We start from the raw sequence: 19,217 nt of genomic DNA on the forward strand, positions 1-19,217 counted from the left end.
CAAGGTTCCTTTTGAAGAGGACCAAGGAAGCGGTCTGCTTGACATGTATGGGCAGTCTATTCCAGAGTCTGGGGAGTCTTTGGGTCAGGAACCTATCCCTCCAGCACGTTTTGTTTATTGTGATGACAAGGTTTAGATCCCTGGAGTGTACATCTCTGAGGGATTGGGATTTCTTTAAATGTAGCATTTCCAACAGCTCTGGGTTTGGCATGACCTTGTATGTTAAGCAGAGATCGCCTCTGAGTAGACGATATGTGACAGAGTATAGCGGAGTTTTTTAAGGCGGTCAGCATAGGGCATCTGCTTTAGGCCTGTGATTCTTTTAGTGAGGTATTTCTGCGGCCTTTCCAGTTGTTGCAGATGTCTTGAGAGGTACATACCAAATGGGGTGTTGTATTCTATAATGGGTCTAATGAGGGATGAGTACAGTGGGACAATGACCTCCTTTTTCTTGGATGAAAAACCCTTAGTGATGAGGTGTGCCACATAGATGGATTTTCTGACTGTTGTGGTGATGTGGTTATCAAAGTTGAGACCACTGTCCATCTATGTCCCTACGTCTCTTATCATACTTTTGGTGTTTAGTGTGCTGCCACCTATGTGGTAATTCACGGGTACATGTTTTTTCCCAAAGGGGATAACTATACATTTCTTGGCATTGAGCTTGAGCCCATGGCTCTGGCACCAAGCATCTGTTTCTGTAAAGCCCTTTTGTAAAGTGTCCACATCATTTGGGGATTCAGTAATGGCTCCCAGTTTGCAGTCATCTGCGAACTATGTTAGCCAGAGTCCCTTAGTGTTGGCCTGCACTTCAGAGAAGTAGATGCCAAACAAGAGCGGTCCAGGACTGAACCCTGAGGTACTGCACTTGTCACTTATTTGGAGCTGGATTTGGAGTCGGCTACTTTTACAGTGTGGGTTCTGTCAGTAAGCCAATTGACAACCCATTGGGTGACGTAGGGATTAATAACCAGCTTAGTAAGTTTATCTATGATTCCAGAGTGGGGGATGGTGTCAAAGGCCTTGGTGAGGTCTAGATAGGCTATGTGGACCACCTTACCCTTGTCCATGGCTCTGGAGACTGATTCGAAGAAGTCAATCAGGTTCAGGAGACAAGACTGGCCCTTCACAAACCCAAACTGGGTGGGGTCCAGTGTTTGAAGGTTGCCAATGTCTTTGCTTATAAGTTCCATGATAATACACTCCATGGCCTTGCAGATAAGGCTCATCAGACTGATGGGATGGTAGTTTCCAGGATCCAAGGTGGATCCCCCTTGTGAAGTGGGATAACTGTAGCTCTGCGCCACTCAGTGGGCACGAAACCTGAGGTGAGGCTATGATTAAACCTGACACTTAGGTGAGGTGCCAGTTCATATTGTAGTTCATGTAGTACACAGTCTGGGATGTCATCTGGTCCCATGGATGCTGTATTCTTAGCTTTGGAGAGTGCATTTTTTACCTGTGTGGCCATTATTACTGGAATTTGGCAATCTTCCGGTATTGAGATGGGCCATTTAGGGGGTGAAGTTGGCACTGAATCAATCTATCAAGATATTGGCAATATCCTTGGGATCAGTATATTTAATGCCATTCTGTTTTAGGTTATAGGTTCATACTAGGCTATCTGCCCTAGGGCATTTATAAGCCCAGCTAGAGTGTGTGTGGCTTTCGCCACCCCTTGGAATGAGAATACTATGCCCATTTAGGGTTTGTTTACTGTGCCTCTGTCTAGTAGTGACACAGAAGTGACCCCCGGGGTAAACCTACGATCTCCCATCCACTCGTCAAGATTTCTCTTGAAGAGAGTCAATGAGGGGCTCTGCCTAACATGGACTGGGATTCTGTTCCAGAGTGTAGGGAGCCTCTGGGTTATGAATCTGTCCCTCCAGCACATCCTATTTATTTCTGTGTTGAGGTTCAAATCTCTCGATCTCATGGCTCTGGTGGATTTGGATTTTCTGAGGTGGAGCATGTCCATTAATTCCGGATTGGACATGGCCTTGTACGTCAGGCATAGATCGCCTCTGAGTAGGCGGTATGCGACTGAATAGAGCTGGAGTTTCTTCAGCTGGGCAGCATATGACATATGTTTGAGACCCTTGATCCTCTTAGTGAGGTACTTTTGGGGTCTTTCTAACTGCTGCAGGTGTCGGTTAAGGTACATCCCAAATGGGGCATTGTACTCAATTATGGGCCTGATAAGGGAAGAGTACAGGGGCACAATGACTTCTCTTGATCTAGATGTGAATACTTTCATGATGAGGTGGGCAATATAGAAGGTCTTCCTAACCACTTTGGCAATGTGAGTTTCAAATGAGAGGTTACTGTCAACTTGGGTCCCTAGGTCCATGATTACTTCTTCTGTACTTAATGGATTACCACCTATGTGGTAATTTGTGGGTACTTTGTTTTTCCCAAAGGGTATGACTATACATTTTTTGGCGTTCGGTTTAAGACCATGGCTCTGGCACCAGTTTTCTATTTCTATGAGACCTTTCTGAAGGATGCTTGTATCCGCTGGAGTATCAATTATGGCGTCCAGTTTTCAGTCATCTGCGAACTTTGTCAGCCACAATCCTCCTATGTTTGCTTGCACCTCGGAAAAATAAATGCCGAACAAGAGGGGTCCCAGGACCGAGCCCTGTGGGACACCGCTTGTGACTGGCTTAGAGTCTGACATGGCTCCAGCAATTCTGACCTTGTGGGTTCTGTCCTTGAGCCAGTTTGCAACCCATTTTATGATATATGGGTTTACATTTAAGCTGGTGAGCTTGTCTATGATGCCCGAGTGGGGTATTGTGTCGAAGGCTTTTGCAAGGTCGAGGTAGGCTGTGTGAACTGCCTTACCCTCATCAATGGCCTTAGTGACTGTTTCAAAAAAGTCGACCAGGTTCAAAAGGCAGGATTTGCCCTTGACAAAGCCGAATTGGGTAGGATCCAGTGTCTGTAGGTCCCCAATGTCTTTGTTTATGAGTTCCATAATGATCCTCTCCATAGCTTTGCAGACCAGGCTCGTCAAGCTTATGGGGCGGTAATTTCCAGGGTCCGTAGAAGCACCTCCTTTGTGGAGTGGGACCACTGTTGATGTACGCCATTCTTTGGGTACGTATCCTGTAGTAAGGCTAAGATTAAACAGCAGCCTTATGTGCGGGTTTAGTTCCTCTTGGAGTTCATATAGCATGCAATCCAGGACACCGTCTGGTCCCATTGATGCTGTGTTTTTAGCTTTGGAGAGGGCGGCTCTCACCTGGGCATCTGAGATGTCAGGGAGGCTACACTCTGCTGGGATAGATATTTCTCCTTTTGGGGGGGGGGGGGATTTGCACTGAACCTGTCTGCCAGTATGTTGGCAATGTCTGCGGGTTCAGTGTATTTTTTGTCATTTTGGACTAACTCTGAGCATATCTTGGAGTTTCCACCCAGGTTTCTAACATAACTAAAGAATGCCTTGTGATTGTCTTTAGCATCTTTTGCGATTTTCCCCTCAAAGTTGGCCTTGGATGATTTTATGAGTGATCGTAGTTTTTTGCTAGTACTGATCAGGGATGCCTTCCCTTTTAGGGATTTTGCTCTGTCATGTAGTAGCTTCCTCCTCCTGTTGTAAAGCTTGTTTATGGCTGGGGTGCACCAGGCAGGACGCCTGTCTTTGGGGGAATGGGTCTTGGTTTTATTTGGGATTGCATGATCCATGCATTCTTGAATGTGTTCATAGAAAGCGTTTATAAAGGATTCCGCGGTGTGGGCTGTGGTTTCCACTGGCCCAGGGGCCTTGAAGGATACCACTTCAGTCTTTAGAAGTGTGAAGTCAGCTTTTGAGAAATTCTTCACTGTGGTCTTTTGTGCTGGGAGTGGGGGCGGGATGTGGATTTCCAGTGAGATTAATTTATGGTCTGATCTCACCAATGAGGGGTATACTTCCGGTGTGGAGCATTGTGTCCCCATCTTTGTGATGATCAGGTCTAGTATATTATCTTCTCTTGTGGGAGTGGTGACTAGTTGTTCCATTGCATTTGAGTTTATGAATTCTAGGAACCTTTGGGCTAGGGTGTTGGGACTTGAGTAATGCTCCCAGTCTATGTTTGGGTAGTTGAAGTCTCCCAATATGATGGTATTTGGAGAGACATTCATACTCTCCAGTGTCTTCAGAAAGGCTGAGTGAGGTTCCTGGGTTTGAGAGGGTGGACTGTAGCATGCTACAAACTGTAAGGCAGTTTTGCCTATGGTTAGTTGCACATAGATGGACTCCGAAGCTTCGTGCATTGCCACTAACCTGGAGGTGTGGGTATCTTTGATGAATATGGATACTCCCCCTCCTTTTGTGGTTTGTTTAAAGTTTTGGGGCCGAAAAGCATGATATGAGGTATAACCTGGTAGTGCTGGGGTGCTCTCAGGAGCCTTGAACCAGGTTTCAGTCACTTCACAGACATCGATGTTCTCCATACTGAGGGGGGCTTTGAGTGCATGCATTTTGAGGTTTAGACTTCTGGTGTTGAGCAGCATTACCCTTAGTTTTTTTCCACTTGTGTTTTCTAGGGAGGTGGGTTTGTTTTTTGAGCCTTGCCGAAAAAAGGCACTATGGGGGTGGCAAGAGCCTTGGCCAATATCCAGAAGCCCAGGGGTGATAGGTGCAAGCCGTCCCTTGCGAAGCAGCGTGGCTTGTCAAGCATGTCATGCCAAGCAGACAGACATTGGATCCCCTTTGAATGACACCAGTAATTGAGCCAATTGTTAAAGCTGATCATTTTGTCTTTGTACTGAGGTATCATTCTTGGTGAGGGTAAGATGCTGCTCAGGGTCAGGGTCATACCGGCCTGGGCTACATAATCAGAGAGCTCCTCTATGTCTCTTTTCATGTAGTCTAGGGAGGTACGTCTCAGGTCATTCACACCGGCATGGACAATGACTGAGTCATATTTGTACTTGCTTTGGAGTGACCTGAATGCTTGTGTTATGTGGCGGATTCTAGCACCCGACAGGCAGCTTACTGTAACCTTTTCCTTGTTCAGTCTGGTGAGCAGGATGTCAGTGTGTTTGAATATGGAGTCACCTATTACAAGTGTATCAGGCATGTTGTTTGGCCTTAAGGGCTGTGACTGTTTGGCACACTGACTTTGTGAACTATGTGTTGCATGTACTATGTTTTGAGGTAGTGGTTGCTTGGATGTCTGCTTTGGAGGCCTCTGTTGTTTTGGTAGATTTTTAATTAGAGCCTCCGAGTATGTTTTTTGTGTGTTTATGTGTTTGGTTTGCAGTTGTGATAGGTCTATGTGAGACTGGGTTTGTGGTGTGTGTGGTTACCTTCTCCTCCTGACTGGTTTTGCCAGTACTGAGTCGAGAGAACTCAGCCTCCAGTTTGGCTATATAGTCGCATCTCTCGCATATATTTGTATTTGTTGGGAGGAGGAGAGGGTTGTCTGTGTACATGAGGCAGTGGTAACATTGCCTCAAGATTCCCAGAATCACCAGCTGAACTGGAGAGGACGCCAGTAATTGACCCTTCGACATGCTAGAAAAGTGTAAGGGATTGCTGTGTAACTGAGTCAGAAGGGACCTATAGGGAAATGGGTATTCAAGGGGATTGTAGGTGGATGTAGTGCTTTCTTTTTTGTTTAAGATTTCTATACCTGTGTAAAAATGCTTTAGGAGCAAGTGCTGGGCTTTTTAGATAGAGAATGGACTGTTTAGATTGAAAGTAGAGCAGTTCTAAGGGAAAAACTGAAGAGTACACTTTGCAGAGCCAGAAATAGTTTAAACTAGATTAACTGCCGCTGCCTGATGCTGCGCTATGAGCAACTTCGTGCAAAATCGCACAAAAGCGTGCAAATGTATGCTAAAGTGGATTTTTAAGCAGGGAACTTCAAAGAGCTAGAAATGGCCCAAAACGGCCAATTACTACAAGATTCTTGTGCTGAGGTCACTCCTTCAGGGACAGATAGGCTGCTCAAGGCTCCCCACTCCCACTGGTGAGCAAAGAAACTTCCTTCTATCCAAGTAAGGTAATGGGCAACACAGGAACTATCCCAAAGTCCAGAATTCAGCAAAGCCTGTATAGGGGACTATTCTAGCTAATGAAAGGCGGGAACAAGGATATATATATATATATTTTTTTTTCAAGAAAGCAACAGGAAAATGCAGAAACACAACAGTATATTAAATGCACAGGCTAGCGCACTTGAGTGGGCAGCCTCAACAATTAAATTAAACAAACAAACTTTAACTTAAGTGCAGGTAATAAAAATGCTAAATACAGTTAAATTAGCAGTTTAACTTCCTTTTCAGCAAGAAAGGAAGGTCGCACAGGTAGAAACAGCAAAAATATACTTATATCTTGAAAGTAGTCATTTTTTTTTCGATTCTCTGCTGCTAGCACCACTCTGCAGGACCACGAGGAGCTGTTGCTGAGTAGTATAAGCAACAAAAACGCTCACAGGCAGATTTTTAAGCAGGGAACTTCAAAGAGCTAGAAATTACTACAAGATTCTTGTGCTGAGGTCACTCCTTCAGGGACAGATAGGCTGCTCAAGGCTCCCCACTCTCACTGGTGAGCAAAGAAACTTCCTTCTATCCAAGTAAGGTAATGGGCAACACAGGAACTATTCCAAAGTCCAGAATACAGCAAAACCTGAATAGGGGACTATTCTAGCTAGGGAAAGGCAGGAAACAAGGATTTTTTTTTTCAAGAAAGCAACAGGAAAATGCAGAAACACAACAGTATATTAAATGCACAGACTAGCGCACTTGAGTGGGTAGCCTCAACAGTTAAATTAAGCAAACAAACTTTAACTTAAGTGCAGGTAATAAAAACGCTAAATACAGTAAAATTAGCAGTTTAACTTCATTTTCAGCAAGAAAGGAAGGTCACACAGGTAGAAACAGCAAAAATATACTTATATCTTGAAAGTAGTTGCTTTTTTCGATTCTCTGCTGCTAGCACCACTCTGCAGGACCACGAGGAGCTGTTGCTGTGTAGTATAAGTGAAAAAATGCTCACAGGCGGATTTTTAAGCAGGGAACTTCAAAGAGCTAGAAATGGCCCAAAACGGCCAATTACTACGAGATTCTTGTGCTGAGGTCACTCCTTCAGGGACAGATAGGCTGCTCAAGGCTCCCCACTCCCACTGGTGAGCAAAGAAACTTCCTTCCATCCAAGTAAGGTAATGGGCAACACAGGAACTATCCCAAAGTCCAGAATACAGCAAAGTCTATATAGGGGACTATTCTAGCTAGGGAAAGGTGGGAAACAAGGATATTTTTTTTTTTCAAGAAAGCAACAGGAAAATGCAGAATCACAACAGGATATTAAATGCACAGGCTAGCACACTTGAGTGGACAGCCTCAACAGTTAAATTAAGCAAACAAACTTTAACTTAAGTGCAGGTAATAAAAAACGCTAAGTACAGTCAAATTAGCAGTTTAACTTCGTTTTCAGCAAGAAAGGAAGGTCGCACAGGTAGAAACAGCAAAAATATACTTATATCTTGAAAGTAGTCGCTTTTTTCGATTCTCTGCTGCTAGCACCACTCTACAGGACCACGAGGAGCTGTTGCTAAGTAGTATAAGCGAAAAAAAACGCTCACAGGCAGATTTTTAAGCAGGGAACTTCAAAGAGCTAGAAATGGCCCAAAACGGCCAATTACTACAAGATTCTTGTGCTGAGGTCACGTCTTCAGGGACAGATAGGCTGCTCAAGGCTCCCCACTCCCACTGGTGAGCAAAGAAACCTCCTTCTATCCAAGTAAGGTAATGGGTAACACAGGAACTATCCCAAAGTCCAGAATACAGCAAAGCCTGTATAGGGGACTATTCTAGCTAGGGAAAGGCAGGAAACAAGGATATTTTTTTTTTATTTATTTTTTTTCAAGAAAGTAACAGGAAAATGCAGAAACACAACAGTATATTAAATGCACAGGCTAGCGCACTTGAGTGGGCAGCCTCAACAGTTAAATTAAACAAACAAACTTTAACTTAAGTGCAGGTAATAAAAAATGCTAAATACAGTTAAATTAGCAGTTTAACTTCGTTTTCAGCAAGAAAGGAAGGTTGCATAGGTAGATACAGCAAAAATATACTTATATCTTGAAAGTAGTCACTTTTTTCAATTCTCTGCTGCTAGCACCACTCTGCAGGACCACGAGGAGCTGTTGCTGAGTAGTATAAGATCTGATCAAAAGAAAAAATGCCAGCACCAGAGAAGATATGAAGTTTAAATATTTATTAATGAACTGAAACTAGACAGGTTTCAGCACAAGGCTTTCTTCAGTAGTATATTTCATGAGGTTCAAAGAATCACCTGCTTAAACAGCTTCCATAAATCCAAAAAAGAATGACATCACTTCCTGTAGTTAACAAAAACCAAAAAATGGTTAGTTTAAACATTAATATGGTAAAAACCATAAAATATGTTAACATGGAAAATATGATGATGGTATTGATCAGCTCCTAATACTTCATTTATGTTCATAAGTGCAAATAAATTACAAATGTTATCATATATTAAACACATGTAATAAAGAACATAATGATTGATATGCAGAGAAAGAAAACCATCATTACTACCATGATATGATTGGAAAAGTCATACAAATGTAATAGTATCTCAAAAGAGATAAAAAATGAAAAATGTATTATTCAGGTTTGCTCAGGGCACCAGGAATGCTTCCTTTGTACGTAAAAAGAGGCCCAGGTCAATTTTGAAAAAGACAGGATTAGGTAACACTACCTCTGGTGAGGAATCCTCCACCACAGACACAGAAATATTGAGCACTGGTGAATCTCCACATGCCAAAAGGGGAAGAACAACTGAGGTCCCTTTAGGGGTAGGAAACATCGGGCATGAAGGAAACATAGGGGTAACAAGTTTAGAAGAGTTATTCATGTCAATATCTTCAGATCTTCTCTGGTGCTGGCATTTTTTCTTTTGATCAACCTAGCTTGCTTGCCTGGCACCTGCCGTACTTGCTAGCTGTTTCTCTACACATTACTTTCCTTTTTGCTGGCTGTTGGCGTCTTGAGGATCTAGGATTTGCGTCGCCATTTTTTCTTGTGTCTGTCGTGGAGGATTCTTCACTGGACACTGGCGTTACTTATGGCTTTATAACTTCCATTATCAGTTTATATTTGGTTTTGTCGACCGTTTCAGATTGGGAAATTCATCGTTTTTGGATGGGAGATTTCGTTTTTGGTTACCAGCTTCTGGATATACATTTGGGCTTTTATACTCTGCACGTGGATGCCTGTTATCAGCGTTACATTTTCAAATAAGGATTTCTGTAACTTTTAAATCCCTTTTTCATGGTTGGAGCTACGTGATACGGAGGTTTGGATATATCATTTATCTATTTTTTGCTATATTTTTTATTCCAACTTATGGTGCTTACACGTGGGCCAAATAACTGGTGACAGTACATCTAGGGTTGGCGCGACAGCGTTTCTTTGTAGCTTCTACTGGACTATGTTCAATTTGGATAGCTTATATCATTTTTCAGGTACTGTTTTTCTATTTTTTGACAACTAGCTGATGATAGTACTACAAGGGTTGGCGTTTTAAGTGCTTTTTTAGCTGCCACTTGTCTATGCTTCGATTTGGACTATTGACACTATTTTTCAGGTATCATCTTTCTATTTTTTGACAACTACAGGCTGCAATACGTTTTTATTTGCTTTGGACTTCGTAACATCTACATTTGGAAGATCGTTACCGACGGATTATCTTAATTCCTTGTGCTTGTTTCATTTGGGACCAACGGGGCCTTTTGAATACATATTGGGAATGACACTGTTTGGTAATCTGCATACAGCACTGTGCTGATAACTACGGGATTGTTGAACTGTTATGAACGGGCACTTGTGCCAGATATATGATTGTTTATACTTCAGTCATAGTAATTTGGTGTATCTATCCTTTATTTTAGGGATATGCCTAAACAGTTTGAGTATACTATATTGATGTTCAATAAGGAATCTATGACTGATGTTTTATCTCCAATGTAGACTATTGTTTCTGTTCATACTTAACATTTAGTATATATTTATATATTTGTAGTAGTTACACTTTTGTTATATAATGAACATTTAACAAGTATATAATCTCCTTCTTACAACGTGTTTACATAGGAATTGGTCTTACAGTTCTGGCTTTAATAATCAATGTGTAGTCAGGAACTAATGCTTGTTTTTTTCTTAGAATTTATGATTGCTTCAGCTTTTGATAGCTCTCTACAACAAGTCTTATACTGACAAATGTTTGTTTCAGCTTTGTTTTGTAACTTTTGACACCATTTATACTTCAGTATTTTTTATATGGGAACTGCTTTACTGACTCATGCATATTTGATGACCTTATGATATGTTTTATTTTTTCCTCAGATTAGTATACAGTCTGTTTGGTTAAACCTATTGGGTATCAGGAACATACATGTTTATGCATTTATAATACCAGCTGAACTATCACTTATGTGATTACTCTTGGGGCATTTAGCTCCATATTTTCAACATTTGTTTGCATACATGTTTTGAAACACTTGATATCTATTTTGGTTTTTCAGTTGGAATAACCAGGGATTTAATAGCTGATACCACCTACTATCTTGAACAGGCACATTCATTCTACTTTTAAATTAGAGTCACGGTTTTTCAAATTGAGACTGACTAGTGATTAGACAGATACTTTTGGCCATAATTTTTTGAATGTATTCAACTATATGGTATTACAGCTAGATGCTAGCAACTGCACAGACAATTTACATTTGTCTGGCTTATTGTGAACTTATTGGATCGATTGTGGATTCATTAGGTATCACTGTTATGGTTTCTGGGATGGGTCTATTTCTCACCCATTATTTGACCTAGTATTACTCTTTTACATTTTTTCTTTTCTATGATCGCCAACATTTTAGACTTGATCATTTTTGAGTCATCCACAGTCCTCTATTCATATTATTTAAATATATGAACAGTAACCTTTAAGATGTTTTGACATCTTTAAATTTAGACAGTGGTCCCTTCATTAATCAGGACACACATACCTGTTTTTTTACTATCACTATTTGACTGCCCAGGGCCTGGACTCCTCTGTGATCCAATTTGTGGTTGGCTTATATAGACACCTTTGATTGAAGCATTAATAACATTCTGATTAATTTGCTCTGACAATTTCATAACTTGCTCGGTCTGGTTGTATTGTCCTTTTTTCAGTTCAAGCAACTCATGGTCATGGATCTTCAGAAATTATTATCTGGCCTATGCTCTGATAAGTATGATCTCAAGATTTTTGGAATTGGTATTGGTTCAACTGAAATTAATAATTTGGAAACAATTGATCCAGTTGACAGTTGCGAACATTTATTTCAGAAGTTAGGTAAACAAATTAAAATGCTGAGAACAAACATCTGGCACCACAAATTGTTCAAAGCATATCAGGTGATTAAAATATCCCCTAGGGGATTAAGATGCAAAATACAACCACTGGTTGGTACACCAGATGATGTTCTGCTTAAGGATTGGCAAACAGCAAAACAGGAGGCCGCCATGGCCAGAGTTAATATATTGGCATCATTCTATGAGAGAACTGTACATGCAAATATTTTGGAAGTGGAAAAAAACTTGTAACAACCTCAAACAGTTTGAGGAAAATACCAACTTTCATAATTGTCTGAGCAAATTATCAAAGGAGATATCCACTTTGGAAAATAATCTCAAAAGCAAAAAACTTCACAAATTTGCCCGAGATAAGGAGGAAGTATGAGAGGGGCAGACAATTTGAGTCGCAGAGGGGAGTCAGGTTTGCTCAGGGCACCAGGAATGCTTCCTTTGTACGTAAAAAGAGGCCCAGGTCAATTTTGAAAAAGACAGGATTAGGTAACACTACCTCTGGTGAGGAATCCTCCACCACAGACACAGACACACACAGAAATATTGAGCACTGGTGAATCTCCACATGCCAAAAGGGGAAGAACAACTGAGGTCCCTTTAGGGGTAGGAAACATCGGGCAGGAAGGAAACATAGGGGTAACAAGTTTAGAAGAGTTATTCATGTCAATAGTGAAATAAATGAACCATGTACCAATGTACTAAATATTTCCAAGCATGTTTTATCTGATGACCAATATTCTTTACTTAATAAAGGTCTTGGTTTTATCCCCGGATTCTTCATTGATGAGAGCTCATTAGTATCTGATACTATAGATTTTTGTAGAAAGATTAACCTCAAATTGTTTTTTAAACAACAAGACAAATCTGATGATACTCAAAGATCATCTGATTTCAGATTTCACAAATCAACATTCAATCCTCCTATGGACAAACATGTTGCTGTTTTTCAGCAGGCTGTAATAAAGGATATACATTTTCAATTTAGTTCAGAGGAGAATATGAGGCACAATCTCTCTAGGAAAGAACAACTAGCTCTAACACAACTCAAAAATAATACAGATATTGTTATTATTCCTGCTGACAAAGGGGGTGTGGTGGTGGTTATGGATACCGATTATTACCGGGATGAAGGTAATAGACAACTATCTAACCATCATCACTACATGAAAATGGATATCGACCCCACACCCAGTTTTCAACGTGAAATTCATGATTTCTTGGAGCAAGCGGTGGAAGCAGGTAAAACACATTTGATGGTCAAAGATCCTGCCAAGCAATACCTCTACTTACTACCTAAAATTCACAAATCTGTCCACAAGCCACCTGGTAGACCCATAGTATCTGGCATTGGGTCACTCACTGAACCTTTATCCATCTTTCTCACTGAAAAACTGAAACCACTATTACCACTCATTCGAGCTAGAATCCAGGATACTACTGAATTCCTGCAGATCGTTTCGGAATCTCAATTGGATCCTGAATGGTTAATGTGCACCCTAGATGTAAAGTCCTTATATACCAGTATTCCGCATTGGGCGGGTTTAATGGCCTTGGAGTTTTGGTTAAATAAATCCAATATGTACCCCCCGGGATTGAATACACTACTGGTATGCCTGGCTGAGCACATTCTCACCAAAAATGTGTTCTACTTTCAACAAGACTGTTACTGGCAACTTCAGGGCATGGCTATGGGTGCCTCATTTGCACCCATTTACGCAGATCTCTTCATGGGTTTTATTGAAGAACAGATCATTTATGATCCGATGCACAACATATATTTACCAGAGATTGATATATGGAGAAGATACCTGGATGACTGCTGGCTAGTGTGGAAGGGAGGTAATGACTATCTCCAGGAATTTATTGAGCATCTCAATGGGAACATTTGGGGCATTGAATTCACTGTGGAGTATCATTAGAAGGAAATACATTTTTTGGATGTCCATCTATCAAGACAATCTGACAATACACTTAAAACTTCTGTTCACAGAAAATTCCCGCAATACAATACCCTTCTGCATGCAGACGGTCTCCACCCAAAACATATAATCAAAAATATACCAAAATCTCAGTTTCTACAGATTAAAAGAATATGTTCTTCTGAGGATGATCTCATCACATACCATGAGGATTTAACAAATAGATTTCTGTCCAGGGGATATTCCCCACAGATTATCAACTCTGCGGCTAACTGGAGCAGCAACAAACCTAGGGATTCCCTTCTACAATATCAAACGGGACGGGGAGATAAAAGTTCTGATACATGTAGATTTATTACCACCTATGGTAGGAATAGCAGAAACTTGATCAATATTATCAACAATCATTGGAACATACTCAATTCACATCCTCTTTTGGAAGGTTACCTGGGGGAATGGTGTTATTTTTCATATAGGAAGGGTAGAATGCTTGGTTCCCACTTTTCACACTATAAAAGAGCAAGCTCTAAGGATGACACTCTCATCCAGAGGACACTCACAGGGGACAAACTCACAGGTATTTTTCCTTGTGGTCACTGTAGTTTTTGTAGTTACATTTTTAAAACTACCAGCTTTACTAGTAAAAACACTGGACAAATTTATAATATTGAATTCTTTGGCAACTGTAGTTCTGATTGGATAATTTATCTTGCCATATGTACTTGTCAGGCCTTTTATGTTGGACAAACATCTAGGCAGTTCCGCATAAGGATTTCTGAACACTTAGGGGACACCAGAAACCAAAGAATAACTAACGCATTATACAGACATACAATCAAGCATCCCACTGCCAAATTCTCATTTATCATTATTGATCGTATAACTGGTAACCAATCATTCAAAACAGGGTGGCATGACATTTTGAACAGGAAAGAGAAAGGATGGATCATTAAACTTGGGGGGCTTTTCCCTCCAGGATTGAATGACAAACTATGATCAATGCCTTTTTCCAGCATCCCTCATTCAATAATACATTTTTCATTTTTTATCTCTTTTGAGATACTATTACATTTGTATGACTTTCCCAATCATATCATGGTAGTAATGATGGTTTTCTTTCTCTGCATATCAATCATTATGTTCTTTATTACATGTGTTTAATATATGATAACATTTGTAATTTATTTGCACTTATGAACATAAATGAAGTATTAGGAGCTGATCAATACCATCATCATATTTTCCATGATAACATATTTTATGGTTTTTACCATATTAATGTTTAAACTAACCATTTTTTGGTTTTTGTTAACTACAGGAAGTGATGTCATTCTTTTTTGGATTTATGGAAGCTATTTAAGCAGGTGATTCTTTGAAACTCATGAAATATACTACTGAAGAAAGCCTTGTGCTGAAACTGGTCTAGTTTCAGTTCATTAATAAATATTTAAACTTCAGATCTTCTCTGGTGCTGGCATTTTTTCTTTTGATCAACCTAGCTTGCTTGCCTGGCACCTGCCGTACTTGCTAGCTGTTTCTCTACATAGTATAAGATCTGAGCATTGCTATTTAGATTCTTGACATAGTTATAGAATGCCTTGTGGTAGTCTTTGGAATCTTTGGCAATTGTATTTTCATAACTAGCTTTGGAGGATTTTATGAGGGATCTCAGTTTCTTACTGAGGCTGGTAAGGGAGTTTTTCCCACCCTGGGATTTTCCTCTTTTCTGCAACAGTTTCTTCCTTTTGTTGTAAAGTTTGTTTATGGCAGCGGACCACCAGATTGGCTTCCTTTTTTTGGAGGAGAGCATCTTGGTTCTATTTGGGATGACACGATTCATGCATGAGTGGATGTGCTCGTACAGTGCCTTAGTGTAGGATTCAGCAGTCAAACTTTTAGTTCCCGTCTGCGTGGGTGTCATGAAGTTTGTCACTTTTGACTTGAGTAGCATGAAGTTGGCTTTGGAGAAGTTTTTTATGGATGTTTCCTTACTGGGGGGTGGGGGTGGGATGTGGATGTTAAGGGTGATTAGCTTATGGTCAGACCTGACTAATGAGGGGGTGACCGTAGGTGTGGAGCATTGATTTCCCATGTTGGTAATGACCAGGTCTAGGATATTGGAGCCCCTGGTGGGACTATGGATTAGTTGATCCAGGGCGTTGGAATTTATGAATTCCAAGAACCGTTGGGCAAAGGTGTTGGTACACGAGTAGTTTTCTCAGTTAATGGCAGGGTAGTTAAAATCACCCAGTATTAGGGTGTTTGATTCTATCTTAATATTTTCCAGTATGTTTAGAAAGGTGTAGTGAGAATCTTGGGGCATGGTGGGGGATCTGTATCAAGCTACAATTTGGATTGCAGTCTTACCTAGTGTTAGTTGCACCTGGGGAATTTCAGACGCATTGTGTTGGGCAACTAGCCTTGTGGTGTGAATATCCTTGGTGAATATGGACACTCCTCCACCTTTAGTGTTTCGGTCCTGGTTTGGTGGCCAAAAAGTGTGGTAAGAGTTGTAGCTTGGTATTGCAGTGGTGCTGTTTGGAGCCTTGAACCAGGTCTCAGTTACTGCACAAATATTGATGTTCTCCATGTTTAGGAGTGCCTTGAGAGAGTGCATTTTGAGGTTTAGACTTCTAGCATTGAGTAGCATTACCTTCAGATTTTGCATGCTTGTACCTGTTACGGTGGTGGTTTTGTCCTTTGAACTTTGCCTAAAAAGGCACTATAGGGGTGGCAAGAGCCTTAGCCAGTAGCCTGAATCCCAGGGGTGACAGGTGCAGGCCATCTCTGGCAAAGCATCATGGTTTGTTGATCATGTCATCCCAGGCAGACAGATACTGGATCCCCTTTGAATGACACCAGAAGCCTAGCCAATTGTTAAAGTCAATCATTTTGTCCTTATATTGTGGTATCATTCTGAGCGAAGGCAGGATGCTACTGAAGGCTAGGGTCATACCTGCCTGGGCCACATGATCCGAGAGCTCTTCCATGTCTCTTTTCATGTAGTCCAGGGAGGCATGTCTCAAGTCATTCACTCCAACATGGACAATGACAAAGTCATATTTGTACTTGTTGTGGAGTGACTTGAGTGCACGCATTATGTGACGGATCCTGGCACCCAACAGGCAGCTGACCGTAATTTTCTCCTTGTTCAACCTGGTGAGTGGGACATCAGTGTGCCACACTATAGAGTCACCTATGACTAAAGTGTTAGGTACGTTGTCTTGCCTTAGGGGCTGTTGCTGGGTGGCACACTGGTATTGTGAGCTATGTGACACTTTGGTTGTGGTTGGTGTTTGTTTGCGTTTCAGCTTCAGAGGTCCTTGTTGCTTGGGCAGGTTACAGTTAAGGACCTCTGCATATGTGGATTTAGTGTTGCTATATGTGGGTGCTGGTGGTCTGGGTTTAGAAGTGCTATGTGTTACTTGAGGTGTAGTGTGGGTGTTAACCTTCTCCTCTTGACTGTCTAGCACAATCTTGGGTGGAGAGAGCTTTGCTTCCATTTGGCTATGTAAGTGCATCTCTCACAGGTTGTAGTGTTGGGTGGTAGGAGGAGAGGGTTGACTGTGTACATGAGGCAATTGCTGCATTGCCCCAGTATGCCCAGATTCACCAGGTGGACAGGAGAAATCACCGGAAGCTGACCCTTGGACATGCCTGGTTTGGTGCTTTTTTGTAAAGTACAGGAGCTGTTTTGCCTTACCTTAGCAAGGTACTTTGCAGTTATAGGCTGTTTAGTGCCTACGATTAATTTCTCCTTATTAACAAGGAGAGTTGAGTGCTTGTATCAGTTTAAGGCTTTCTAGTGCTTTCCAGCAGGTATTACAGCAAGTGCTAGTCACAGGGATGCTTAAAGGTAAGATGAAAAAAGTGCACGCTGCAGTGTGCACTAGAGAAGTTAGATGTGAAAGTAGGTACCTGTTTAAAAAGTTCAGGTTTAGTGGAGAGTTACTATTTTTAAAACAGCAAGATGGATTGAAAGGGGTGGTCACTTTTGTATTTTGGTACTATGGAATGCAGTAGGATGGCCAATAAATTTAAATAGTCGAAGGGGAGTGATGTCAAAAATGATAATTTTGTGATTACTCACTCAAGCCAGTGAAAGCAGAGAGGAAATGAGATATATGGTCAAATTAACATAGAAGGCAGGACAGTGGTATTTAACATGACAACTGTAACTGGATGGGAGGGTGGGGAAAAATTTCTGCCTGACTCAGAAGAGACAGCGCTGTGGTCTCTTTTGAAGTTTTAATATGCAGTTAAAGCAGAATGCAAGTAAAACACAAGGTAAAGAAAACAAACCACAGTATTCAAAATATAAAAAGGCAATAAAGTAATACAAAATACAACAATAAAAGCAAACTAACCTTTCCTACACAGCAAAGTGTAGCAGAGTCTGGATGAGCCTTTCTGGTAAAGCTGCACTTTGGAATTTAAATCCAAGAACTCTGACCTTAATCCTATCAAGTTCATAAGGGAGAACTCAGCACCTGTCTGCCCAGAGACTATTGTTGGTTCTGCAGCAGTGATGTCAGCATGAAATGCTGCAGATCTTGGGTTTGATTCCCAAATGAGAGCTAATACTTTTGTTTCACTTTAATGGTATTTTAATAATATTGAGAAAATTGCTAGAATAACAGGTTTCTGCAAGATGTGAAGTCTAAACTCAAATGCATGGCATTATTTCATGACTGCAGTCCTCAACAATTTGGCAGAAAACTATAAATTGTACAAGGAACTGACCCAAATATGAGGGAAAGTCAGGGATATTCTGTGAAATTAAGGACAGCTGAAAGTTATGTATGGAAATATTGACAGTGCAGTTAAATCGAACTGTAAGTCTTCTATGATTTGGTTTATGTGTGTTTTTTCTTACTTTACTGTATCGATTCTTGCCATCTGTCGCATATGTGATATGTGTTCTAAAGTAAAAAGATGATAAGGAAGACAAGATGAAAAACCATCTTGTTTCATAACTCTCAACCTCTTACCACAAAAAATCTAGACAAAGCCAAAAATAATGGAGGACAATAAACTAAAAATACAGACAAATTTTAAATATTATTCTTAAAACTTAGAAAGTTCCTAGAATATTTTGTGTTGCATTTTCTAAAGGATATGAAGTCAGAAACTTGATTTCCTGTCATTATTTAGCAAATTCAATCCTCACTGGTTTGCCACAAAACTCCAGAAAACCAAAACATTTATGAGGATCAGATAAAAAAATATGAGGCAAAAATATTGACATTCTGAGAAAATCTGGACAGTTGAGAGGTATGTAAATTATCTGAAAAGTTGGGAGGTATGTCTGTTTATTAAGTTTCCTTGTAGGCTACATTTCACTGTTTTCTGACAATTGACCACTAGATGGCAGCAACATTTCACTGATTTTTCTTTTCCCTTTCTCTTGCATATATAAACCGTCAGCTGCTGCTTTTAATGCATTTATTGACCCATATCATCAATAAAATTCAAAGCCTGAACATGACTAGGGCTAGTTAGGTATGGCAGCAAAACAATTAAAAAGAAAACAATCTCTACTGAAATGGTAACCGTAATGATCATCGCAGGACCATTACCTGAATGATATTGTGAATTACAGCTTTCAGTGGCAATACTCTGCAAACAGAACTTTTATTTGTAACATTCCTAGATTATACCTCTGAACACTTGAATAAATTTATGTGCAAAGATGGCACACTATTAGTACAGTAAGCAACTTACATAACCAAAACAGCAACTAACTCAAACCAACATTAATAAACAGCTTTTCAAGTCAGGAATCATGTTATATTAAAGAGCACTTAAACATAGGCTTGTACTTATAATGCATTATTTATGCTTCTGAAATGCATTTTTAATACTGTTACTGACCATATATAATTGTTTCTAGACACGGTAATTACATTCCCATACTCCCACTAGCCA

This window comes from Protopterus annectens, chromosome 1.part0 (genome assembly GCF_019279795.1).
Source record: "Protopterus annectens isolate FY-2018-M chromosome 1.part0, PAN1.0, whole genome shotgun sequence".
NCBI lineage: Eukaryota > Metazoa > Chordata > Ceratodontiformes > Protopteridae > Protopterus > Protopterus annectens.